The following is a 26791-nucleotide window of genomic DNA, read 5'->3' on the forward strand; positions in this document are numbered from 1 at the left end:
TGAACTTAAACACAGTCATTTCCATTCATTTGTACAGGGTACTTCAATAGTTTTATTAAATAGAACCACTAGTAACCTTTTATTTTTTTGATGACATGACCGGTATCGGCAAATCACGCCATCAGCAAGTATCAAAATGAAAATAAAAGGGGTCGTCCGTACAGCGACCACATAATACATTTCTAATAAAAAATACAAATACATTTGTATTATGTGGTCGCTGGTTCCGTACTAGTGTTCTATATGATAAAATACATCTATATGGACAAGGGAGCAGTAAAGTAAAAAATATATATAGAATTAAAAAACTATTGTACAGAAAATGCTGTTTGAATAATTTGAGCAGTGACCGAGTTTCGTAACATCCTACTTACAATACCACTCTTGGGCATAATAAGGTTCAAAAACCGGAAGAACTGCTTTCGTTTTCGATTGTGGACCTAGTGGAACAAAAAATTGTCCTAATGCAAGCCTGAATCGGGCGATCGAAATAAGCAGCCAAGGTCACCCAAACATCTTTTTCAGCAAGGACAACCTTGATCTTGAACTTCTTTCAGGCAGCTATAAATAGATTTTAAATTGCTTAGGATCAACTATTTCAAATTTCCATTGCAATGAGAATTGAGGAGGATGGCATCCACATCCACATTCACTCCATCACGGTTTCACTTATTCGTATAGTTATGAAGTACAGTATCATATATTCGAATGATATGCAGACTGAACTATAATAATATATTTCGAATAATAAATACCAGCATACTGCCATTTAAAAGAAAAAAACGAAAAATACTAACCCCCTAACCTACCCTTTGAACATAATAAATATAACCTTTAGGTTATGAAGTGATACCGTGAGATTCGACGAACTAAACAGCTCAACTTCCCACTTGTTTCAGTTGCTCACGAGATGATCGAAGTATGCACGTGAAAACTGAGAACCTTCTGCATTTGTATATAGATTTTATGTTTAGATAAAGTGTTTTCATGAATCCAGGTAGTTGAATTTGGAAATAAAATTTTATAGTGAATTTTATATTCTATATATATTTTTTCTCCCAAATTTGTAATATCAAAACTAGATACAGGTCACTAATATTATCAAACGCATACCAGTAAAATATCAGATCAAAACAATAGTAATGAAAATTCAACTTCAATTGCATTTCTGGAAAGAGAAAAGGCCTTTTGAATAGTCGACGAGAACAAAATTACAAGACATCTCTCTCTCTCTCTCTCTCTTTTGAATCTCGATAATTACAGACCAGATTTTCCTCATGAGGCCCTGTTTTCATTTTCACTGCGTGAGTCAGAGCAGAGGAAAATTGAACAGCTCCAAGGACACCAAGGTGCCCACAAATAAAAAATTAATTTCAGACAGAATCATTCACGTGTATTTCACAAAGGCTCTCCGACCTTGACTCTTCTGGTTCAATTGCTGGGCCTTGCTGTGAAATACAGCTGCATCGAATCGAAACACAACAAGGAAATTTCACCACAACAAGTGAACGCTCTCAGGATATTGTTACTTATTCACCATCTAACTTATCTCTCAATGATAACCAATGCTAGTCCTGCAAGTAAGAAACAATACAGGGTAGAAAGTATAAATTATCTAGTCTGAAGTATCGTATAATTACATACCATACTAAACTACTTGTATTCATCATGTGAGAGTCTATTTATAGACTGTATTACCAATTATTTATACTTATGCTTCATAGAAAAACTTATTAGAAGGTTGCTGATTTTATTGTTGATCAAATGGATTGAACTTGAGTACATAATAGAAACAATCAACGGAGAAATGAGATAGTTTCAATAGTTTTGAAGGAAAATTGAAAGTTTTTATTCGACACACACAGTTGTTTGCTAATGAATCGTCATACAAAAGAGTCAGAATATGTTAAAAGAATACATGTAAAATTATATCAAGATAGAACATTTGATACAGTAATGTTCTATTTAACTACACCTTCACAAATTCTATCAAAATCTTCAAAAAATTCAATTTTTTATAGACATGTTTTTATGTTCTAATCTCCTAATCTAGTGTACGCTGCAAGGCCTGTAAAAGATCAATCAAATTCCCTCACGAATCAACCCAAATTGTTTTAAATTAGACAATACTATTACTTAAGTTCCAATGAAGCTATCATTATATTCACTAATTTTGAGTTTTCGATATTAAAATTATGAGTATTACAATAATCTTGTCCGAAATTTCAAATGATCTTTCACCAAAGGTAATACTTCCTCGTCTTAATATTGCTATTGTTTTATTACGAGACAGCTAACCAAAACCACAAAACCAATGTTCAATTATTGCATTGACATGACATAATGATTACAGATTTTGCCAGGTGAATGAATACACTTTCACAAATTTGCATTTCAGGTGAGTTCAATATTCCTTCCACCCTAATAATTATTATTGCTCATACAGCCAACTTACAACGATTCAATTGCAATAATTTACATATAATTAGCATTACGAAAGCATTAAAGCTATTGTTGAATACAAAGCTAGTAACTTCATGTAGTCGTGAACAATGACTGAGGCTACATTCATTCGTACTTCTTTTATCAGATGAATAAACAAGTCAAACGTCTTGTTGAATTATTATTCTGAATGCAACACAATGTAAAAGAACAAGATGAGCTGCTACTAGTGCTCATCTGCTCATCCTGTTTGTATTCACTTCTACGGGTATCTTTCTGCGTTAATTGAATAAACAATTTTTAAAAGTATTATTGAAAAATTGAAGGGATTAAAATTACCTTTGAATAGAACGGATTTATTGTATGAAGTAATACTGTACTAACTGGAATAAATGAACCATAGTACATGTGACGGTGGAAGGAAAATTAATGTCGGTATGAAACAACAATATCAACAGTTTTCTCAACCAAAATTGCTGAAGTTTTAAGACTCCTTTCATATTAGTTTACAGATTTTCCATTAGTCGCAGCCTTCAGTCTGCAATGCCTGCAAGGATTTGGGTTCGAATCCCGCCCGGAGCATGGTCGTTTGTTCATCTACATTACCCACGCGCAAGCAAAAACATGTGGCATCTATTCGCAAAAACATTCATTCATTCATTCATTATTCATCTCAGCTCAGCCACCAGTTCAGCTAAATTTAATCAACTTTCAATACATGGTTAACCTTAGTCAGCTACGGTAATCAATTTATTTAAGCTACCAAAAATATATATTTATATGTTTGCTACCATGCTATAGTTGATTGGCAATTCAATCTGGATTGGATTTTAGAGCAGACAAAATTGAAACTGTGACGTTGAATAACGGATATGGAATCGTATGCCAGCAGCAACATTGGATCTCTTCTCTCCAGCAAATGAAGTTACATAATAAAAGCGGAAATTTGTGAGGAAAGCAGCAAAGGAAAGGAGACGCAAACGTTTGTTCATGCTAATGGAAGTGCACTGATGCATCACATCACAACTCTCACTCTCTCGCTCTCTCTCACTCACACACTCTCTGAGTGTATCGTCAATATACAGTGTGCTATAAGGTATGTATATACTGTACATGTTTTTTATTTATTATGTCCGAGATTATGGCAACGCCCTTCCGAAAGAGCATTAGTAGATAGAATGATGCAATAAATCATCTCTAGGTTGTAAATTTTGCCACTGACATATTACTCATCACAGTTCCATGTTTTAATCAATAGATTGTGCTGTGATAAGTATTTCTATTCAAGAAATACATTCTGTTCATATTTTAGCTATATTGAATGAAAGTCTTTTGCTGCTTTCTAGAATACATGCGTATGTGTATTTAAGATATGTAACGATTGATTCAATTCATATTCAAGGCTTCCTTTCACGGTTAAGGCATCATTGCCTGTTCCGAACCTCATAGTCTCTATAATCGGACCATCTTTTTCTTGGACGTCCTCTATCTCGTTTCCCAACTGGTTGGTACAATAAGGACTGCTTAGGAATCCGGTCTCCACTCATTCTATTCACATGTTGGAACCAATCATTCCTACTCCCATTTATTTCATCTTTTATTGCAAAAATATTCAGCTGAGCTCTGATATCTGTGTTTCTGAAACGGTCATCTCTACTGCACCCATATGTTCTACGCAGAAACCTCACTTGAGATGCTTGCAATCTGCTTTCATCACGGTTGGATAGTACCCAAGTTTCACTACCATACAGTAGTGTAGGAGCCGCAATTGTTCTATAGAACTTTAAAGGCTTTTTTGAAAATTTAATGATAAATCATTTCTCTTAAAGTTGAAATTCCCACAACCTTATTCAGAAAATATATTAGAGGTTGTGAATACTTTATAACAAATGTGTAGAAAAGAGAAGCCACTCTCATGCAAAATATATTAAATCAAATATAAATATTTCAATATGCAATGTTGTGAAGTGAGATGACACTAGATAAGCTAAAGTGTAAACTGATGATTTGTTTTGAAAATGTATGTACAATATTCATAAGTGTTATGTTGCATGATAACCTAACAAGCATTCAAACTGAATTGTGGACTATTGATGTTGAAAATCTATGTACATAAATGTTGTTACATTATAACAAGAATTCAAGCTGCAGTGTAAACTAATGATGTTGACAATCTATTTACAAAGCCCTTTATTATGAGAAATTAATAATGTTGAAAGCAGGTGGAGCAACGATATTGTGACTATGTTCCTACCGTATTCACTTGAAGACTCCGCTATCATGTTAAAGACATGTAAACACAAATCATAACTTTGTTATTCATTGTAGACCAACTAAGATATATGTTCATTGTCATAAAATGAGAGTGATGAATAATAAAATAAAAGTTCTATGTCACTTTGGGAATAATTGTAAGTTTATAGATCACGTATCGAGTATTTGGGGGAGCGTGTAACATCCTCTCTAAAATCATAATACTTTGGAAAACCTTCAATCAAATAAGAGCTTTACAAACTATGAAGCTTGTATGGAATAATAGTATTCTATTCCAAAAATTCTATTCAATTTATAAATGTGAGGTAATGAGTAGCCTAATCATCCTTCGATTTACACATTTTTGGTTTTATCAATTTTATACTATTGAAGTGATTGAATTTATACCATAGGTAGGCTACTGTTTTTGTGATGAATTTCAATTTTACATTTGATAACCTACTTACAATTAATGACAGTTGGATATAAGAAGGCAACATCTTATACCGGGGACAATCTTAGTTAACATTCTACATTCATTAAATACACAACATTCCTACAACCAAATGTATGCATTACTTCCAAGAAAGTCAATAACAGACATTACCCTCAAATGACTTGACATTATTTTCAAATGCAAGACTACTTTCTTTCAGTATTTACAAATAGTCAAGACAGCGAATTCCTCACTTCAAAATAGGTAATTAAGAACTTCTTAACAATAATTATCACAGAAACTAAGAAAAGTTATGTTCCACAGCTTTGGTTTGTAGAAAGTTGATTGGAGAGAGAGCAATAATTTTGTCGTCATGACATATATGAGAGCTTAAACAACAGAATTCAACCAATCATAGGCTAATCAATTATCAGGTAGTGGTAAAAAACACAGACTCGAACAGTTATCAATCTTAAACAGGATAATAATATCGATTATCATTAAAATAATCCTGATTAAGGATGAGAAGTTGGAGGATTTAAGGAGTAAGGAGAACATCTCCACCATATAATACAGGGAACGGCAATTCCTATTCAAATGGATAATTCCTAATCCTATTCAATGGAGTCATAGAGTTCGGAGTATGTAGAGGAGAGCATCGAGTTCATATAAAATTGTCGTTCAATATGGAAATGGGAGTTTTGCAGAAGAGCATCGATTTTCTTCGCTAGGTGGAGCATCAACACTGTCAGGTATTCAAAGATGATATAATTATATTCTCAGCACAGATGTAGAATAGTTTTCCAAGAGGGCATCAATACCATTCTCGATATAAAACTATAATACTCGTTGAAGATACCAAGCGGGGGGTTTTACAAGGATAACAGCACTATATCAGATAGAGACAATAATTCTCTCATATTTAAGATGAAAAGTAAGTTTTCCAAAGAGAGTGAAGATCAAAATCAACACTATGATTCCCGATCAAAAGCGAGTTTTCCTTTTTTTAAGAAGACCATTAAGCAATAAATTGTTATCGAAGATAAAAGGTAGTTTTCAAGAGGTGATCAATTAATACCGTATAATCAAACAATAATTCTCATTCAAGATAAAATTAGAGTGAGTCTAATTATTTTAGATCATCTACTCCGTAGTATCATAAATCAAACAATGATTCTACCTCAAGAAGAAATACATAAATTGGGCTGAAATTCACAACATGAATACATAACCTATCATTTGAACCACGTTAAATTTCTCCAAATGTTTCCAAAGATGCTTCAAAAAGGACATTATTGAAATGATAAGGAGAGAAAAAATAAGGTTACCTTGAGCTATTTATTAAATACTAGCAGGTAACCCGTGCTCCGCAAGGGACTATTTTAAAATAGACAAACTGAAAATTTGTCGTGATGAAATCTTGAAGAATTGAATATAGGCCCCTATAACAATCCTTGTTTAATCAAGAATTTATATTCAAAGTTTCAAATAAATCAGCCCAGTAGTTCAGACGTGATGATCAAATTCTTGTTCAAACATAATTTTCCTATCCCGTAAGTGTATAAGCCAGTTCTTTCCTTTATTATAGTATAGATAAAAAATGGTCTATTACTCTACCAATCTTAATTGGATAAACGGATACAATATTGTAATGGTACATTTGGAATAGCATAAAATAAATCAATGATCTGGCTTGTTTAGAAGCTTTCAAGATGAAAGGTGACTTTTTTAAAGGCTGTTTGAGAGTCTAGTGACGTTTGGTGTCATTGCACTCGGGTCTATGTGGGTACAACAACTGTACAACCAAGTAGTAATGGAGAAAGCGAATAACTGCCGAGCATACAAAACAGAGTAGACAGGAAGGCCAAATAGGAGCAATAATGGTGAGCCGCCAACTTCCTTCCATGGCCAGACTTCTTCCTTCCAGCTCAACAGCCAACAACTTCCTGCTAAAAGATGACTGATATAATATAGATTTCATAAATTGATGTTGGGAGTTGATAAAGATGTCTTGAATAGATGTCAGATCAAGTTGACAAGAGTGGCCTGTTGCGTACTGAACCGTCTGAGCCGACATGCTGCGTCTTTGCGACCTAAAGCTCTAGGGCCTGTTTCGTAAGAATTCGGAAATCCTGTAGTAAGGGAAAAAGGATACCGCTTACCGCATACCATTCAAATAATGAATCTATTACTTGGCACACCGTGAATGAACTGTTACATAACAATTTACAAGTCATATGATGAAGGGAAAAGAATACTACACACTTGATATGAGAATGAATTACTTGCTCACCGTACTATATAGGGCAAACACGCATAGAAAGTAGGATACTTTTTCATCATCACAATAATGATAGATTTGGTAATAATACAAAGAGATTCTTCATTGCATAACATCAGCAAATAATATATGTTCTTAGAATATCCACTACTTCAGTAGTGGATATTATTATTCGAGTGTAGAGGTTAGGGGAATTGGGACAAGCGGAGGAAGGAGAGGAAGGAATGAACAGAAAGGAGGGAAAAGAGAATTGATGAAGGGTGTGGGCGACCAATTAATGTTAACATTCAAGGCTGAATGCTGCATGAGTCACGAGTCGATTCGTGTGGAGCAGATCGAGAGAACGAAATGAAAAGAGCAACACACTCCGATGCAGTGCAGTGCGGCTGTGTTTTCGATTAAGTTATATTTTGTAGCGATGTGCAGGCTTCAGGCATTTCTATCTATACTAGAACCACTTTCAAAATTAAAAGGCTGCCCTGAATTCGATTTCCTGCTTAGATTAATATGTTGTTTTATTATTGAGAGAAAATAATTATAAAATAAACATCACACAACGTGAGAGCAACATCAAAGAGTTACAGAAATAAGGATAGTAAAAATGATTAGAAAACATCATACAAAGTGAGAACGACTGTACATCAGAGATTTTTGTTGAATTTGTCAAAATGTTTGGGTAACTTCTGGAAAGTTTCAATTCCTTTTTTGTAATAAGGATCCTTCTTTAAAAAAAATTGTCAGGTTTTTCGGATTAGCCCACTGAAAATATTTTTGATACACAATTCGAATGTGTGCTCATTTAATGTGAGTTTAGAAGTACTCTAGTGAAAATAATTATAACTTCTATTGTAGAAACATGCCTAATTATATCTAAAGCCATTTGGTGTGTGAATGTAGAGGCCATGATTTCACTCAGCATTTACCATTCATTTTAATATTAATTTTTTTATTTTAATTCGTAGTACATTTGAATGGAGTAAAACGTTTCTGCATAGTAAAGGAAAAGATTGTGGCTAATATTCAATAAGCTGAATAAAAATACTCGAGAATGTAACAACTCTTCTATTTATTTATTTTTCTAATTAAAAACCGATTAACTATTTTTGGTTGCTATCCAATATCTGGTAACGTTTGTGGAGAAAGAAAGAGAAAGGGGTAGTAGGCCTACTTTATTTTATTCAAGTCAAGTACTAAGATATTGTTCTAATATGAAACGTTCGTTCATGTTCCTACAAGCATATCTTATAGGAGCATCACAGCACAGAGTAGACTCTACACCTAGACCTTTCACTGCAAAGTCAAATACATTCTATATTGCACATACTAGTGTACTCATGAGGAAAGCTCAATGGCAATACGGAAGAACAATTCAGATTCATCATCTACATAAATCTGAACTTCCTCAAACTATAGAGAACCATAGAAAGGTCAACATTCTGAATATTATTGAATAGAAAGATTAGAAGTTATCACAGCCATAGTAACCTTACCTTATAAACTGTATGCCTGTGTTGCCAAAGTTTATCAATCTCTAGTAAGCTAAAAATTCTAACTCTATAGTTTACGAGATATTGATAGATTGATTGAGCTACTTCAAGTATTGTTAATCAATACAGCAATTTTAATATCAACTTCACTACTATATATAGAGTATTCAGACTGTTCCAAATTTCTGAACATGTGACAATTGCGAAGTGACTCCTTCATTTTGTAAAGAACAACAGTACAGTAATTGAAATGACGTATTAATTCTGTGGTTCAATTGAGTGCCATTAAATAATATGATGTACAGTAAAGTATGCTGTCACAACAGGTCAAAGGTTTATGGCAAATCTGAACCCTGGTAACCGATAAATTCGACAATAATTCATCAGCTATAATAGGCCTACTGTGCATCAGTATTTTTCTGCTGTCGAAATTCCTATCAATTGGATTATTTATGTCTTTTCAGAGCGATAATTTATGACAATCCAAATCTTACGGCAAGACCGAGATGACCTACACGCCTATATCAATTACTGAGTTCCAATTTGATCCAAACCGAAAGTGTCAGTTCTCTTCCAAATAAGGAAACTTTATAGAACAACACCATATTAGGCAAGGGAATATAATTACTATGTTACTGATTACCAATTATTTACTATTCGAGAGTTAATTTCAAATAAATATGATCAAGTGAAATATTGTACTTGTAAATTGAAAACTTATGAAGTGATAAACATAACCTATTTTTGGACAATTTTTATTTACTGAAATTTATTCATAGTTGAGAATGATATTGTATCTATCAATGTATAAATAAATAAATGAACAAATTCAAAATTAAATTATTGGGCTTTGATGAATTAACAAGAACTACATAATAGATGTTATCGAACACAAGTTCAATAACTATGTGTTAAACACAAGATGATGACCAAAATATATTTCGACCTAGGAATAGAAATTCTGAATACGTTTGAAAACACATTGGAATTGCCGTATTGAAATGGATAATTCCTGGAGTTGTTGAAGAACTATTAGTAGTAGTGAATATCAGAAATTTTACTGAACGGCATCACTGTCAAATAGAAGAAAAGGACTTTTTATGAGGACAAGAGAACACGTCACCAACTACGCTCCAAAAATGTATTATTTTGATCCACATTAGAATACAGATTATAAAACAAACATAAGTTGTGGATACAATTCAACTTTATGGATATAGTACCCGAAATCCCAACATTGATGGAAAAGTACCATTAATAAAATAAGGATCTTGAGGGAATAATTTCAACTATATTTTCAACACAAGTAATTTGATATTATCATCCATCAATAATATTTATCAGGAAAATCTGCGATTTGAATATTTGAACAATGAAGTCGAAAGAGCTGCAGATATAGCGCATGAACAATGATTGATCAACACGTATCTTCACAACAAGGAACATTCAACGCAATAAAAATCACACCTCGAATGGATAACACTACAACTACTTATCAATCTCAATTTCAAGCAGAACATTTTTAGCATTGTTGAGAATTAACAAAGAAATGACGCGATAATTGAATACTGTAATTCAATTTCTTATTCAATATCAAGTGTGCTTACACTGGCCTTGAAAATGACCCAAGATAAGAGCACTGGTGATGATTTGAAAATAGTTCACAATACAGTAACAGTTAATTGATAAGTTATTGTTCAATAAATTCTTATTAAATCATCAGATAAGTAACCAAAGGAATTTCATAATTATTCTATTTTGAATGTTTATCTCAGAATACAAACTGAAAAATCGTTCAATTCACATGTGTGTTGATAAGCATTCCTATGGTTCATTACGCATCTTTTCATTCATTCGTTTATCAACAACACAATGCGAGAAGATTCAACTAGTATTTCCTCAAACTTCTTTAATCCCTAATTTTGAATATATAAACAGTCTTGAAATAATATTATATTAATTGTTTAATACTTGTATCGACTCATCGACGATGTACTACTACTTTCATTTTCTTCAAGTACTTGAAATGAAAAACTCCTGACTCTCAACGATTTATGACGCCATAGGATTATTACTATTCTGTAAAACAAAAAAATCCCAGCTGCTCTTTTTGTAGCTACATTCTGTTTCAATATTTCGGTTGAATTGAAAAATGTTGAATGAAGTAGCTAATATTGTAATGGAATGGAAAAGGAAAAAAACAGTAATTGAAAAAGAAACGAAAGAGACCAGTCTTCTTCATTGAGGTCACCATGAGGTCATTGGCATTGACACACTACCACTTTCACAAAACAAACAACACATTTTCAAATTGATATCATGATCTGCCTGATTAAATTGATGATGAATTCCTGATTAAATTGCCAAATTATCAATAGAAGAGATGTTTGTCGCATGGGGCATATTCTTGAAAAAAAAATATAATGTTACAGACATTAGAGCCTTGATGATGGTTGCTTGTAATAAATAGAACATATTTTCAGACTACCGTGTAGCTGATGAATCCTTAATGACGGTAATAAGTAGGCACGAATCCCCATGAATGAGTGAAAAGTCACAGGACGAAAATATTTATTCCAGAGCTCTCCTCCAGCCTCCAGCGTGATCACCCAACTTCCCCCCGCGCCATAATCAAGCACGGCCAATCATGCTGAGTTGCCAACTCCTGACGCAACCATAATTGCAAGAGGACACGCAACCTTATCGCCGTACTTCCGTCTCTTCATGGAAGCTCTAGCTCTGCTGCTGCTCCACATCATTTGTCTTGCAACCAGGTCAATGTCCATAAATTTGATCATCTGCTTTGGCAAGGTTCACCCGACAATAGCTTTATCTAGACTTATTGGTGTCATTGGTAGAGTGCAGTTCTGGAAAGGATTCATTCCGAAATAGCGATTATAGACTTATTGATATTATCAGAAAAATTAACGTACCGGTACTATTATTACAGAATTAGTATTATAAGAAAAATAGTCCTGTTATAAGAATTGGTAATTTTAGAAGAAATGGTCTTATTATTAGAAGAATCGGAATTATTACGCGAACTGGTATTATTATTGGAAGAGATGGTATATTTATGTACAGTATGTGAATTGCATTGCTATCAATAAAATTAGAGCTACAGGCTACAGCAACATATCAGGATAATCCAAAACGTGCCTTTTTCAAGAATAAATTGCGCGCGGTGACTTGACAGAAGACTGTCTGATCACTCCACTCAAAATCTTCAATATACTCTACTTTGATACAGATGAATCATATTTAAAGTAATGGGTGGATGAAATATAAATCAAGGAATACTCTTAGAATAAAAGTCAGCAAACAAACACTACTAAATAAAGGATGAAAAGGAAAATTTGTCTAACTCACTCCTTATCAATAGCTAGGAAGGTACTAGACTAGGGTAGCCTACTATAATATGTGCCGTTACTCCTCCCGGTGGTTGTACATCCCAAAATACCACTTTCTGATCTCTCAGATTAGCCGCGTGTAACGGAGGGCTGATTTGGATCAAAAGACTCCTCTTCAACAATCAATTCCAGTTGAATGAACAGCAAAGTAAAAGCTCTAGAAAGAAGTTATCGAATCCACTTCGAATTCAAATGTATTAGAACACACTATTTGTAGATTTCAGTAACTCAGTACAGTTACAAAACAAAATGATAATAATAATTGATATTTCCCATGTATCTATCAATTCATTCAATACTCAACAAATTGTTTGTATTAATTTATCTAAAAATTTGTCATTTTGCTTTCTTAGTTGTTAATTAGTCAAAGGTTGTTGAAATCGGGAAGTAAATCACAATTTTCAAAGGATTTGTCCATCCAGTAAGAGGTATTGAATGAATTTACTACATAAACTGAAACATGATAAACTGGAACAAGAGGCAAGTGAATTATGATTACATAAAGCATGGCCAATCAATTTCTCCGCTAATCTTAAAACTTATAATCACCAGGGCCAAACTGATTTCGTCTATGAGGAAATTCTTTTCAATTAGAGGCACTGCTTAAAAAGTAAGGAACCATTCAACAACAAACAATACAGTCTAGAGTTTTGAGGTCACCACCAAACTTGACCGACTCAAGTCAAAGAGCTGAAACTTGCAATTACCGCGGTGGAAAATCACCGTTCAGCTCATTGTAAAATTCTGCTCCAAGGTAAACGCCGTTCGTTCAGTGTAAACAAAGTAAAGGTGAACTATTAGAATAGTTTTCAACTTCATTAAGATTTAGATAAAGGTTCAGTGGCAATTCGATCACATACCTAATATGAACATATTATTTGTTTATTTGTTGATACAATCACAAATCACATGAATATGATCGGGAAAGAACAACAGGCATAGCCCTAAACTATTCGGTTCCCAAATTTTTATAAATAATAACAAGTCCAAAAAAAGGTTATGTTCTTACTGTGGAAAGTTCAAGTTCAATTTAGAATATAACTTGAATGAGAAGCTTTGAATAAAAAATACAAAATTTTATAAAAATAAAATATAACCGCAGTTATCACTACTTGTCGATCATCCAATGAATCAAAGCATTAAAATGTAAGAAGCTTGTTTAACAATATTGAGTTAAATGATAAAACAAATTTTTGACGTTTTCTGTGAAGTTTGTTCGAAGAATCTTATTGGATGTAATATCAATTGGAATTTTATACTTCAAAGAAAATCTGTGGAAAAGAAATATAGTGAATTATGCAGTTATAATGTATGTATCATAGGGCAATACAGTATTGCCATATGACTTATAAAATATTATAGAATAGTAGACTTCAAGCGACTCAAGCCAGTTGAAACAAAATTCAAAAAATTATCTTATTTCATCAAACTTACACTAAGAACAGAGATATTGTGGAATTTCTCCATATCAAGGTGAAATAAAAACGATAATTATAAACGAATATTATTTTTTCATCAATTTGAATTTGTAAATGAATAAAACTACAACCCTCTATTACAAATATACAATCTATGAAGATCTTATTCAGTATGCAAATAACTAAAGGCTATGCGACTTAGGGACGGCAAAAAATGTCATTATATATATATATTGAAAAAAATCTAGGTAAACAGTCAAACCTTGCAAAAAGGGTTAAGGTTCCTAGACATCGAAGTATCTATGATTCTTCGATTCACGAGTACTTTTCAAATAGTATTTTTTCTATGTAAACTGTGGAATGCAGATACGTCATGGAATAAGGAAAATCTAGATAACGAATCTAGCAATAATAAAATACAAGAAGGAAATAGAGATGTATACCTGTAATATACCTCTGCTACCTGTGTTCATTGCTTGTAATCATTTTTTAAACTTATTATCTGTTTACTCAAGCAATCACAAACTAACCAATAAGAGCACAGCAATTCAGTGTCACAGGCAATGAGAGTTGAGTAGAATAATTGAACCAATCAAATGCAAACCAATAAGAGAGCAGCGATTTCATGATCATGAATGATCGAGATGTATTGATTGTTTCAAGTGGAAATAACATTGAATTCTGATAAAATATAGTACAATATTATTAACTAATTAAAATTATTGTTATATTGAGCAAAAATGATTCAAATTGAATTAGAAAAACTATCTTTAAGAAATCAATGATCAAAATTGAAACAAATACGGTATTATGAAAAACTAAGTACGGTAATCGAAAATTGGAATTTAACAGTGAATTGCTGCAGTAACCTTCATAAAATGGCCGCTATCAAATTGTGGCACCTTACAGGAATCAAACTAGAAAATAAGGATTCAACACATGACAAAAAATGGGGTCAAATGTAGTTTTTAACAAGCCGATGATAGCAATAGACATGGCAGAATCAGGTCGCCGCCACTGTAAAAATAACTTACATCATCGCACATTCACAAATAAACAGTTCCACCTTCAAATCCTCTAAAACGCTACCGCCCGATGAAATTTCTACATATTGTTTACACATCTTTTGTGTAGGAATGTAGTGGAATCTGATCTGAGGATTTCTTTTAAAGACATTCAATGAAGAATCTAGGATCTCCAGAAGATGAATCAGCAAACCCTGATTTAATTCGAAATCGAAGCCATCATTGGGTGACGCGTATTCAAGCATTTTCAAAATTTTACAGTCCTCCAAATTTGGATCATAAGTGATATCCAAATGGAACCCTTTCTAATGGGATATGATTGTGATAGTTCATGTAAAAAAACAATCTCAACTTCTACATTAACTTTGTAACTTTTCAACCGACTTTGTTTCCTGGATCATCTTATGAAATAAAAAGAATGATTCTTGACATTTGGACAATTTTGGGACTCTGTAAGTTAAATTATAATATCCGATTAGCACAAAAGTTTTACCATGTTATGCTGAATGATGTTCACGGTTCTCTTTTGTATTCTCTAGTATCGGAGTGTTTGTTACAAATATTCAAAGTATTTACAATCAATACAACTATATTATAGTAAAAATTTAATTTAAGAACAAGCATACAGTAGGATGATAATTGTGTAGTTTTTAGAAAACCTTCTTCACAAGCCACTGGTGCGAACTTCTTCAATGAACCTGTCATTTGTGCTGACAAACAGCTAACAGCATTTTTTTAAAAGGAATTCAAAGTAGAGTATCATCAATTTTGAAACAGTCCAGGCAACGAATGCTCAAATAAAGGTATAGGGGAAAAAGTTTGGAACACAATTTTCAACTCCACAGCTCTTTTAAGGATAGTAAGAGGATTGACATATCAAAAGTCCTCACCCCTACCCCGGCAGAAGTGTTTTTTCAAAAAAGGTCTCATCTTCAAGAGCAGATATCTCAGAAACTGTGAGAGATATGGGAAAAATGTAAAGGACAAAACGTGTTGGTAATTTTGTAAGCTTCAATTTTGCTTATGGTACTTTCAAACCACCCCCACCACATTAGCACAGGGGGTAGTGGTGAGGACTTTTGATATGTTAATCCTCTTACTATACTTAAAAGAACTTTTGAGTTGAAATTTGTGTTCCAAACATTTCCCTCGACAATCTTCCGTTGACTGAACTAAACCTTATGAATACAGAGATTTCCAATAAATTCAGATAAGTGATTCTGCACGAATCAAAAGCCACTTGATACGTTGAGCACATGTTGAAATCACATTACTAACACACTAAAACCAATTTCCTAGTAGCAAAACACAACTAAACAATATTCATAATAAACAATGATTCATACTATTCTACTCAAATGAAAAAATAATTACAATTCTCAAATAAAAATAAAGTAATAATGAATTATGCATCCTTATCATTTGAATATTCCCAGGAAAGGACTGGTTAATTTGTATGGAATGTAGCAAGAATTATCAAATCGTGATTCAATTCCAAAATGTCTAATAATTAATTACTTGAATTAGCATGAATCAAACATCAATAAATGTATAGAAATAATAAGCTGGATGATGCTCACTTGAATCCTAGATTTTTGCATGTGTAATGAGAGGAATGATTAGAATACATTCATTTACAAATGAGTTTAACCCTACAGAGACACACTTACTTTATGCTAACACAGTAAACACACTGGAGTGTTGAAGACCCCAATTTAATTTTGCATGTTACTTTGAAAAATATAGAGAAAAAAGTACTTAGCCCATACTTAATCATTTCAAACCTAATTTAGACTGGGCAAAAATTCCCATCTGTTTGATATTGTCAACTGCAGAACAGAAAAAAAAACATTCCTGGGGTGTGAAACACCCCAGTTTGTCTCTTTAGGGTTAATAATGAACTTCTATTAATTTAATAAGGAATGGATATTCGTGCATATATTTTCAATCCACTCAAGAATTATTTTGAGGACAGGCTATGAATACATATTATTTTAATACACGTTTAAGAGGTCTGATCTATCCAGAGCATAGACTCACTCTACAGGAGAAAGGTTCGTACTACATGGGAAAAAAATCCACAGAGAATCCAGGAAAGTGCCACTCTTGATCAATTTAGAAATAGCCTGAAATCTATTCTTTCACTTTCTTGCCCAATAGAGTGGATAACGTTTTCAAAGAAAATCCTCTATAATTTAATGATACAACTTCATTTAATTAATAAATTCATTTATAATATTAAGGTGACTTTTCATAAATCACTAGAGCTTTGCTCCAACATGCGATTTCATGTAAGATTGTATAAATAAATAGAACAGAATAAATAATAGGGAGAGATGGATGGATCTAAATGTCTTCCGAGCTATACATATTCTATATAATTATAATGGATTTTGTCTATTAAAGAAATACAATTATAATGTCTATTGCCTACTCAAGCAATCTGCGTTTTCAAACACAATGTAGAGTCTCTTCTAACAATTTCAAACGGACTTCTCTAAATAAATAATAAAAATGTATTATCTTTTGAAATAAAGATGAGAACTATTCAAAGTAAATATAAAGTTATAATACAGCTAAATCCTCTAGAATCCAATATCATGACGCTATGCCAAAGACAATATGACATATTTCCCGGAGCTGTGAGCCTAGCAAATGCTCAACACCAATGAAATTGGTATTCTGAAAGAACCCAATTGCATGAGTAGCAGTACAACATAACAAGTGCAATGTACCATTCACAATGCAATTGATGTATACGAAGCTTACCTTCTCGATCGATGAGCAAGGAAGGGTGATACACAGGGTAATACACTTGGAACCTGATCATGTCGATTACCTGACTCACTCAACCCAAACACAAAAAAACTCGACCAACATTACCTACGCAATAGCGCACAGCATACGATTATAATATGCAATAACATTCACACGTACAGCAAGCACTAAACGCTAGCTAAGTTCCACCAATAAAGCACTCTCCCCACTATGAACTTCAACAAGTGAGGATGTACTACTGCAACTAAATTATTGTAGTTATCATCATCATCACCATCACCCACATAGCACCTCAGGTAGAGCAAGGTCGCCGATACAATGCTACCAACACTACGCCAATACTTCAGTACGTGTTTCTGAAATTCTAATCTGCATAACAGACAGTAGATAATGAATGGCTCGAGAGATCCGGGCCACACGTTTCCACGCACAAAATCCATCAAGGACTCAGAATAGTGAAAAGTCGGTACATCTTCTCAATCGACTTGCCTATATAGTGGAAAATAGTAACTCCACAAGTGCATTATAGACATAATAATCTATTTTTTCTTGTTATATATATTTCAATAAAGATTTCGATTTCATAGAAAGAATGGTTGGAGAAAAATTCCACATGCTTATATGATTCCATGATTCCTTAGAATCAAATACCACTGAAAGATACCACTATGAAGAAATTTACGAAGCTCAAGGATAATGAAAAACCTACAAGGATTTAGTATTAAATTAACTTGGGAATAATCTAAGATCACGCTTGACAGAGAATACTTTTTCACTAGATTATTTAGTTATTTTGTATATTCAATGACTACAGAAAAGTTAATTTGCTTCATCGTAGTTTTATGAAAGGTATTGTGGAGGTCACTATGGGAAAATCAATATGAATGGTGGTACTGTACTTTATGATAAGAGGCTTGCAAACGATTACATAGATAACAGAATAACGACAATACAGTGATAATTTATTTATTTATTCATGAGAACACAATACTGTTTTTATCATGAACTTAAGTAAATGCGTATCACTAAATAGGCTATATCGTATTCTATTATGAATAATATAATGCTGAGTTTCACTGATAGTGAAACTGTGATCGATTATGTAGTTCGTTCAATCTGTACTGAATCAAGAAGTGATATTGTTAAGTCATCAAGGACTTCAACACAATACTTTACAGATGTATCCATTCCTCCATAGTATCGATTACATCCATTCCTCTACTGACCTCTGAGTGAAGATGCTCTTGATTGGACTAATCACTAGTTCAATCGCCAAGTTGAGGTATCTATTTGAACAGCGAGAAATTCAACCATATTTTGTAAAAAAAAACATATTTTTCTGAGTCATTCATTTACAAATTTATATTTGATTAAATCATTTTCAGGTATTTACAACAAAAGACAGAAATGGACAACACTAAATTAACACGAAATAGATAACACAAGAGCTTCCTTCTACGCCCCGCTAGAGAAGTATTTTATTCTATGTAATTGATGATTACTATATTAAATAATAATAATCGTGTATGAGAGTAAGTTGTTGGATTTTTTGTTGAATTATTACCCTCGTTTATTACCATATTTTTTTGGCAGAGGGGTCCTTGTTTTGTAATTTGCTAGCATAGAAGGCCGTAATTGAATTAATAAATAAATATCAGAGTCAATGAACTGTATTTACCAGAGAAAAACCAAAACAAATCCTTTCTAATCTTGTAGAGTAAATAATTTTAGAAACATCAACATTTACTTGAGCAAATAACAATGTTAACAATAGCCTATTTGACATAAGATAAGACAGATCAACAAACAAAACTAGGACAATAGACATTTCAAATAGTTTAGGATTCCATCAACTCCAAGCGCAGAGGCCACTACTTTTCTACAGTGAAAGTAATAGTGAGGGCGATACCCACAAACGGTTGGGATTGAAGGGTTGAAACTTTAGGAGTGGCAGTGGGAGGAGGAGGAGGAGGAGGAGGAGGAGGAGGAGGAGGAGGAGGAGAGGAGGAGGAGGAGAGGAGGAGGAGGAGGAGGAGATGTAGACGTGACGGCGCCGGACGTCCGTGTTTACGACAGAAGTACGACGTTACCGTACCGAAGAACTTGGTTAGGACGCCACGTTTATTATGCCTATTAGCCCCCCTCACCACTATCACGCTAATCCACGTTGAAAATCGATGCTTCAACCACCTTTTGCCACCATGCGAAAGTAGGCCTGGCTATCGGCCCTATCACTATCACAACCAAATTGATTGTTTCCTGCTACTTTTAGTAATCTAACAATCCATTTTGTAGCCTCATAATTGAAATTCATTGATTTTAAACGTCAAAATGTATCTCTCAAAAAATAAGAGAACAACATACAACGTACACAACACAACACAACACAACATCCAAAGAGACACATTGACATGCAACATAACATCAAGATCAGGGGCCTTTTTCATAACCATTTAGCAGACATGCAATACAGGCGAAAAACAATATAATATTATGAGAAAATTATTACACAGCTAGCCTCACTGTGCTTTAGAAGATTTAAATTTATATTGAACATACTCCAGTAATATACTGTATACTAAAATCAACATAAGAACACTTCACTCACATGTGCTACTTTTTAACAAATTAATAAAAACAATATAAAAATACTGAAGTACCCTTTATTTTTTTTAAACTTTTAGTTGAACTATTTAAAGTATTTTAAAAATAAAGGGTACTTCAAGATGTTTATACTGTTGTTATTAATTTACAATGAACATATACTCCAGAAACAAACTCCAACAATACCATAGCAGTTGAATGTCGGTTTTATATTAGGAATAATTTTGTCAATTTTGAAAATTGAACTGTACAATAGAGAGATCATCTCTCTACCATTAGAAATATTTGTTTGCTAATGCATCCCTCTGGTCAATTGGCTTATCACAAGGTCACCTCCTTTTCTACTCCAATCTTCCTAAATTTTGTTGTACGTACGTTAGAAACATACAGAACATAAAGAAATGAAACTGCATTAGAAAAATTTCCTTTCATAAACAAGCCACGATATCTTCAATTCTGCCCGACGAGGAAGGAAGTTCGGTGAAGTGATTAATAGCAACGATGACTTGCTAAGCACTTGACCTAGTTCAGGATATTTTTGCTTGCGCGACATGTTTTGCAGGATGGAGCAGACGATGACAAGGTTTGGGGGGGAGGGGAGCTGGATAAATAATTTGCTATGCAGATCGCGTGTTTAAAGTACACTAATAACATTTAACCAATCCACTGCATCCTCATACATAAAGTGCATCTTGAGATATCGTGTTGAACAGTTCGAAGTTTCTAAATCTAAAACGTTGTATAACATAACTAATTATAATAAAGGTTCAAAGATTGCTATATTATGAAAAGAAAGATGAGGACTTTGCAATTGATATAATATGGTAGAAGCAAGCAAGTTGTAATAAGCGAGTATAAAATGTAAAATTTATGAATATGGTTGTAAAGTGTATCTCAAGAGATTGATTTATTTTCAAACTTTTATGTTTAATACCTATATCGGTTTATGAAGTACTGTACATATAAACTAAGAAATGATGATCACTGAACAACGATAAGGTCATGATTTCGCTTTCCAATCGAAGTCATTATGACTGAATTATTACTGCGAATCCAACAATTATTTGCAATGTGCATTGAATCTGCATTAAATTCGGTATGCTCATTCCATCATACTGGAGCTTCCAATACAATAACTAAATACGATATACCTTGTATTGGCAAATGATAAAATTTTCTACATTCTTTTCTTTCAAATTCATACTTATATTTTTGCTGGGGACGATGCACACAATTCTTTGGGTTTGAGCATGGCTGGTGGGGATTCGAGTTTTTTATTTATGTATGTTACAATTATATACTGGCTTATACACTAATTTACATTAAATGGCAGTACTGTATTGGTAATTATTCAACGAATTTCACAAAGTATGAGAAATTATTTAGAAAAAAATTGTAATGTGATTTGAATAACGATAATATAACATTGTGATGTAACTTCATCACAAATCGGCGGTGTTTCAACAAATAATTCACTGAAAAGGATATAAAATAAAAATCAACACACGACCGGGGTTGATGATGGTTAAATCAGATTTCTTCATTTATGTAGATGACAATCTATTTATGGAAGATTATTCTGCTGAGGGTGATGCATACATGAGCTCCAGGCTTGTGCGTGGGTATTGAGGCGGATGATAATAAGATATGAATGGACCTGCAGTTTTAGATGGGTTCCAAGCTTATACTCTACTTCACAATAACTATCAATACGGATAGTAAATGAACAAATGAACGTATGAAGTACTGAACGATATAAAAATGAAATGAAATTTAAATTAAGATAATGTATAATATTGTGTTGTATCTACTATATCAGCGGGGATTAGAAATGGATTCCTAAAAACCAGTGACAGTGAAAGTGAGAATATAATTCACATAAGTTCTAATAGGACAATTCAAATTCGCTCGGCTGTGCTGAGTCGCTGAGTGCGAACAGTCACAAAGTAGGAGGAATTCTTTCTTCTCTGTGGAACAGTCCACTGAGAACTCATGCAAATTATATTTTCACTGTGCCGGTCACTTCCACTGTCACTGATGTGAAAATCCAGCTTAAACCACTGAAAGACGAATGCACCAACCTTTGGGAACCATTGGGGAGTGTTTTTACTTTCCTTGCCCTATTACCATAGGTAAGGAAAGTATTGCTTTCCAAAAAAAATTAAGGTACCCCAATTTCAAGTTTTCTATACGTTTCAAGGTCCCCTGAGCCCAAAAACATGATTTTTGGGTATTGGTCTGTGTGTGTGTATGTGTGTGTGTGTGTGTGTATGTGTGTGTGTGTGTATGTCTGTGAACACGATAACTCCATTCCTAATATTAACCGATTGACTTGAAATTTTAAACTTAAGGTCCTTATACCATGGGGACCCGACAATAAGAAATTCAATAAAATTAAATTCAAGATGGCGGAAAAAATGGCGGATAATTACTAAAAAACCATGTTTTTCACGTTTTTCTCGAAAATGGCTCTAACGATTTTCTTCAAATTTATACCATGGATAGCTATTTATAAGCCCTATCAACTGACATAAACCTCATTTCTGAGAAAATTTCAGGAGCTCCGTAATATTATTGAGAAAAATTACGGATAATCACTAAAAAACCATGTTTTTCACGGTTTTCTCGAAAACGGCTTCAACGATTTTCTTCAAATTTATACCATGGATAGCTATTTATAAGCCCTATCAACTGACATGAGTCTCATTTCTGGGAAAATTCCAGGAGCTCCGTAATATTATTGAGAAAAATGGCGGATAATCACTAAAAAACCATGTTTTTCACGGTTTTCTCGAAAACGGCTCTAACGATTTTCTTCAAATTTATACCATAGATAGCTATTTATAAGCCCTATCAACTGACATGAGCCTCATTTCTAGGAAAATTGCAGGAGCTGCGTAATATTCTCGAGAAAAATGGCGAATAATTACTGAAAAACCATGTTTTTCACGATTTCTCAAAAATTACTCGACTGATTTATTTAAAATTCATACTCTGTATAGTTATTTATCAGCTCCATCAACTGGCATGAGTCTCCTTTCTGGGAAACTAAGGGGGGGTTCACCCCATCCTTCAGAAATGGACTTTGTAGCCTCCTTCTCGTGCATGTGGTAGGTAGGTAGAGCAGTCTATAAAAATAACACATAGTCGAGATATTTCATCTGTAGAACAGCTGTTTTGACGATTTTTAAAAAATCATCGGATTTCACAATTTACACAAAGGAAAAAGTACTCTGAAAACAATTATATACACACATATACAGTAGACTGATCGTAGTTTCAAATAATTATGTTGCCGCCAATCGCCATTATGTTATTTCTCTAAATTATTGTTGTTTAAGAATGAGGCTCCCAGTTTAATGAGCAAGGAAAGTTGTGTGAGTGTACCACACCAGATTTTTTAAAAATAATATCTTGACTCTCTGTTATTGGAACGGTCCTCGAACAGTCACACATCCAACGAGAAAACCTAAAGCATGACGCTCGTCTTATTTGTACGATCACCTGCAAGAAAAATCACTCCTGGATTTATTTATTTATTTATTAGTTGATACAATTATTACAAATTATATGAATATGATCGGGATAGAACATCAGGCTTAGCCCAAAACTATTCTGTTCCCAAATTTTGATAAATAATAACATGTCCGGAAAATTGGTTGTGTTCTTACTGTGGGAAGTTAAAGTTCAATTTCTGTCCAAAATATATATGAGCTTGAAGTTTTGAATTTAGAATGATTATCATATCAGGAGCCAATCGACTTCTCAAAACAAGCCACCTCTCCACACATCTCTAGCAACAGAGACTTGACTTTTTTACAAGCACCCTCCGATATTTGTTTAGTAATCGAGACGGCCGTAATTTAAATTTCGAACCTGCTAATTATTTAGAGAGCAGGTTGCTAGCAAGGTTGCACAGGCTGATGGCAATTATTAGTAATGTTCACTTTGAACAGACAGCAATCCTAGTAAATCTGTACTGCAAAGTACATCTGTACTTCCCATTCATCAATGCTGACAGTTTAAATTGAATCACTGTCTGCCTTGACCCGCTAAGCGCAGCGGTGTGAATGACTGGCACCCACCAATCAGAGAAAGATAAATGAATAAAAAGAGAGACAAGGAGTGAGAGGGTAAGAGGGGAGAAAAAAGAGTGAGGGTGAGAGGATTTGCCGCCTCCTGGCTGGCGTTCGACTATGCATTCAATTCGGAAGGGCTTTCCACGCCAAAACACAATGCGCCAAACAGTGAACAAGTGCATACTGCATACCCATACACATACCACCGTTGTTATGTAGAGAACAAACAGCAGAACTGTACTTCCTATTGTTGACCAGAGTTCATAGCTCGTAACTGTTCAATGAGTTGGTTAATGGTTATTCAATATTCAACTCGAATGGTGGATAATTCCATTCAAAAACCAAACATCGTTGTTTCGAAACCTAGGGGTTCATCTTCCGAATGAAAAAACACACTGCGATTTCTAAAGACAGATAGGTTTGAAACCATGACGGTATTTTTTTCAAAATGAATTCGTGATATTACACAATATTCTTGTGTTTTCATAATGAATAAGTATCACCAGATATCTCACCTAATAAAGTATCAAAAGTTAATAATACAGTACCGTACTTGAAATTGCAAAAGAAATTCATCTATTGGAATAATTTTATTAATAAGTAAGAAAGAACTAGTTTTATTATAGCAAAATTAAATTCTTGAGTATACTAGAACTAGACATTGAGGGCGGTTCAACAACCAAAACCTTATCCAGTAATACTATATTCAGTTTTCTAGGCATTGATAATTGTGGGTTTTAGTCTTGTAGTACATACCAAATCAAATTAAGTACTAGAATTTTCAAGTTTGGAATCATTTTTACTACTGGCTGATTGAATAACTTCCTTCAAAATTTAGCTATAATTATGTACATGTAAAATAATTTATTAAAAACCTCTTTGATTTTTAAAATAATCAACCTCTATTTCATAGGTTTACTATCCATACACGAGATAATATTATGATGATTATAGGAAAATCTCACCGTTGACGAGAAAGTTAGGGCCATTTACACCTTCAATGACATTTACACTTTTTTTATTGTTTCGGCTTGTAGGATGGGATCTTGTTTTCGCATGACCCTTATTATGAACAGAGTGTAATTCTATGTAATAATATGTAATTCTATGTATTCATAATGTAATTCTATACTCACATTCTATACTCATACTTACATTCTATCCTACTGATTATGAATTAGTTCAACTATTTATTCACACTATTTTTATTGTTTCGGCTTGTAGGATGGGATCTTGTTTTTGCGAGAGCCTTATTATGAATTGTTTGAACTATTTATTCACACTATTAGTATTTTACTACAACACAGCAAGTTACAGAGCTACAGCATACTGTTGATGTTATTATGTCTACTAATAGATGTGGCTGGTCAAGTGGTGCATTATTCAGTCACTCAATTGACCTTGATAAATTGATTAACCTCAATTATGATAAGGGGCATAGCGGCATACATGAGCGGTGACGTAACTCGATCAAATAATGCTGTGTTCGTATGTAATCGGGTCATTACAAGTTCTAGTCCGAAGTCACTCTCAAGCACCAGATATGCAAGTTGAAGTTGAACTCAATTGACGTTTGTATAAGCAAGTAGAGAAAAGAGAGATGTAGGACCAGAAATTTGAGACTTTCATATCAATTCAATGCTACTTGAGTTTGAGATAACAGCCAAGCTAGATTAGATAAAATAACATAATTTTAATAAGCAGGTATGTAGTAAGCAATGGATATGTCACGCTATACAAAAGAAATATTCTTGTACGAGTAGGCTACATAAAAGTCCCGGTATATACAAATCTATTATTCTACATGTCATATTATAACTTACCGTACTCACATAATGTAAGCTGGACATTACTAGGAGAACTGGGTTTAATAAAGCCTTCATTTCCAAGTAGTAAATATTCAATATGGTTCTTAACGAGGGTTAGAGTGAATGTGAACATTTGTGACTAATAATGGTAGACAATTTGGGTCAAGGAAGTCACATAGATTATGTATGAACAAGCTAAACTAATGTGCTCCATTAAAGAATGGAAAGTTGGTTAATTCATTTTCAAAAGACTATCAACGTATTTCCATAGACACTTTGAATCTTAATGCGCAATTATATATCCACATAATATATGAGATACCGCTTTGCTGTGTCAAACTTCAAATTTTAGGTGTTAGAAATTTATTATAAAATTAAGTTTTGGGAAATTTTTCAAATATTGTTTATGTAATTGCAACAGAAAATAATGTAACGAAAAGAACAGTAATGAGAATAAAATACTTGAGCAATTAATTCATCATCTAAATTATTCCTGATATAGAACATTAAAAATGTTGAATGCATTTGAACTCAAGAAATGTATTCACATCCTTATTATTATACAGTGATTGAGAATTCAATAATTGTAAACTTTTACAACTATCATAAGAATTGTCCAGAAGCTAAATGCCACACATGTGTATTTTTTAGACTAGCCTATTTGAAAGATGAATTAATAATCTAAAAATCATAGAATATATTTTGCACAAAATTTGAATCTAAAGAGGTCTAGTGCCATAGGATACCTCAGATTTGGGGGAGGGTAGAGG

At 33.4% G+C, this 26791-nt stretch overlaps 1 protein-coding gene across 2 annotated transcripts in view; it reads right to left on the reverse strand.

The window, feature by feature from the left end:
• Window positions 1-26791, reverse strand: part of LOC111045126 (actin-binding LIM protein 3) — a 95249-nt gene that overhangs the window by 53455 nt on the left and 15003 nt on the right. The window lies entirely within an intron of this gene.

Source organism: Nilaparvata lugens, chromosome 1, assembly GCF_014356525.2.
Source record: "Nilaparvata lugens isolate BPH chromosome 1, ASM1435652v1, whole genome shotgun sequence".
In the NCBI taxonomy this organism is placed as follows: Eukaryota; Metazoa; Arthropoda; class Insecta; order Hemiptera; family Delphacidae; genus Nilaparvata; species Nilaparvata lugens.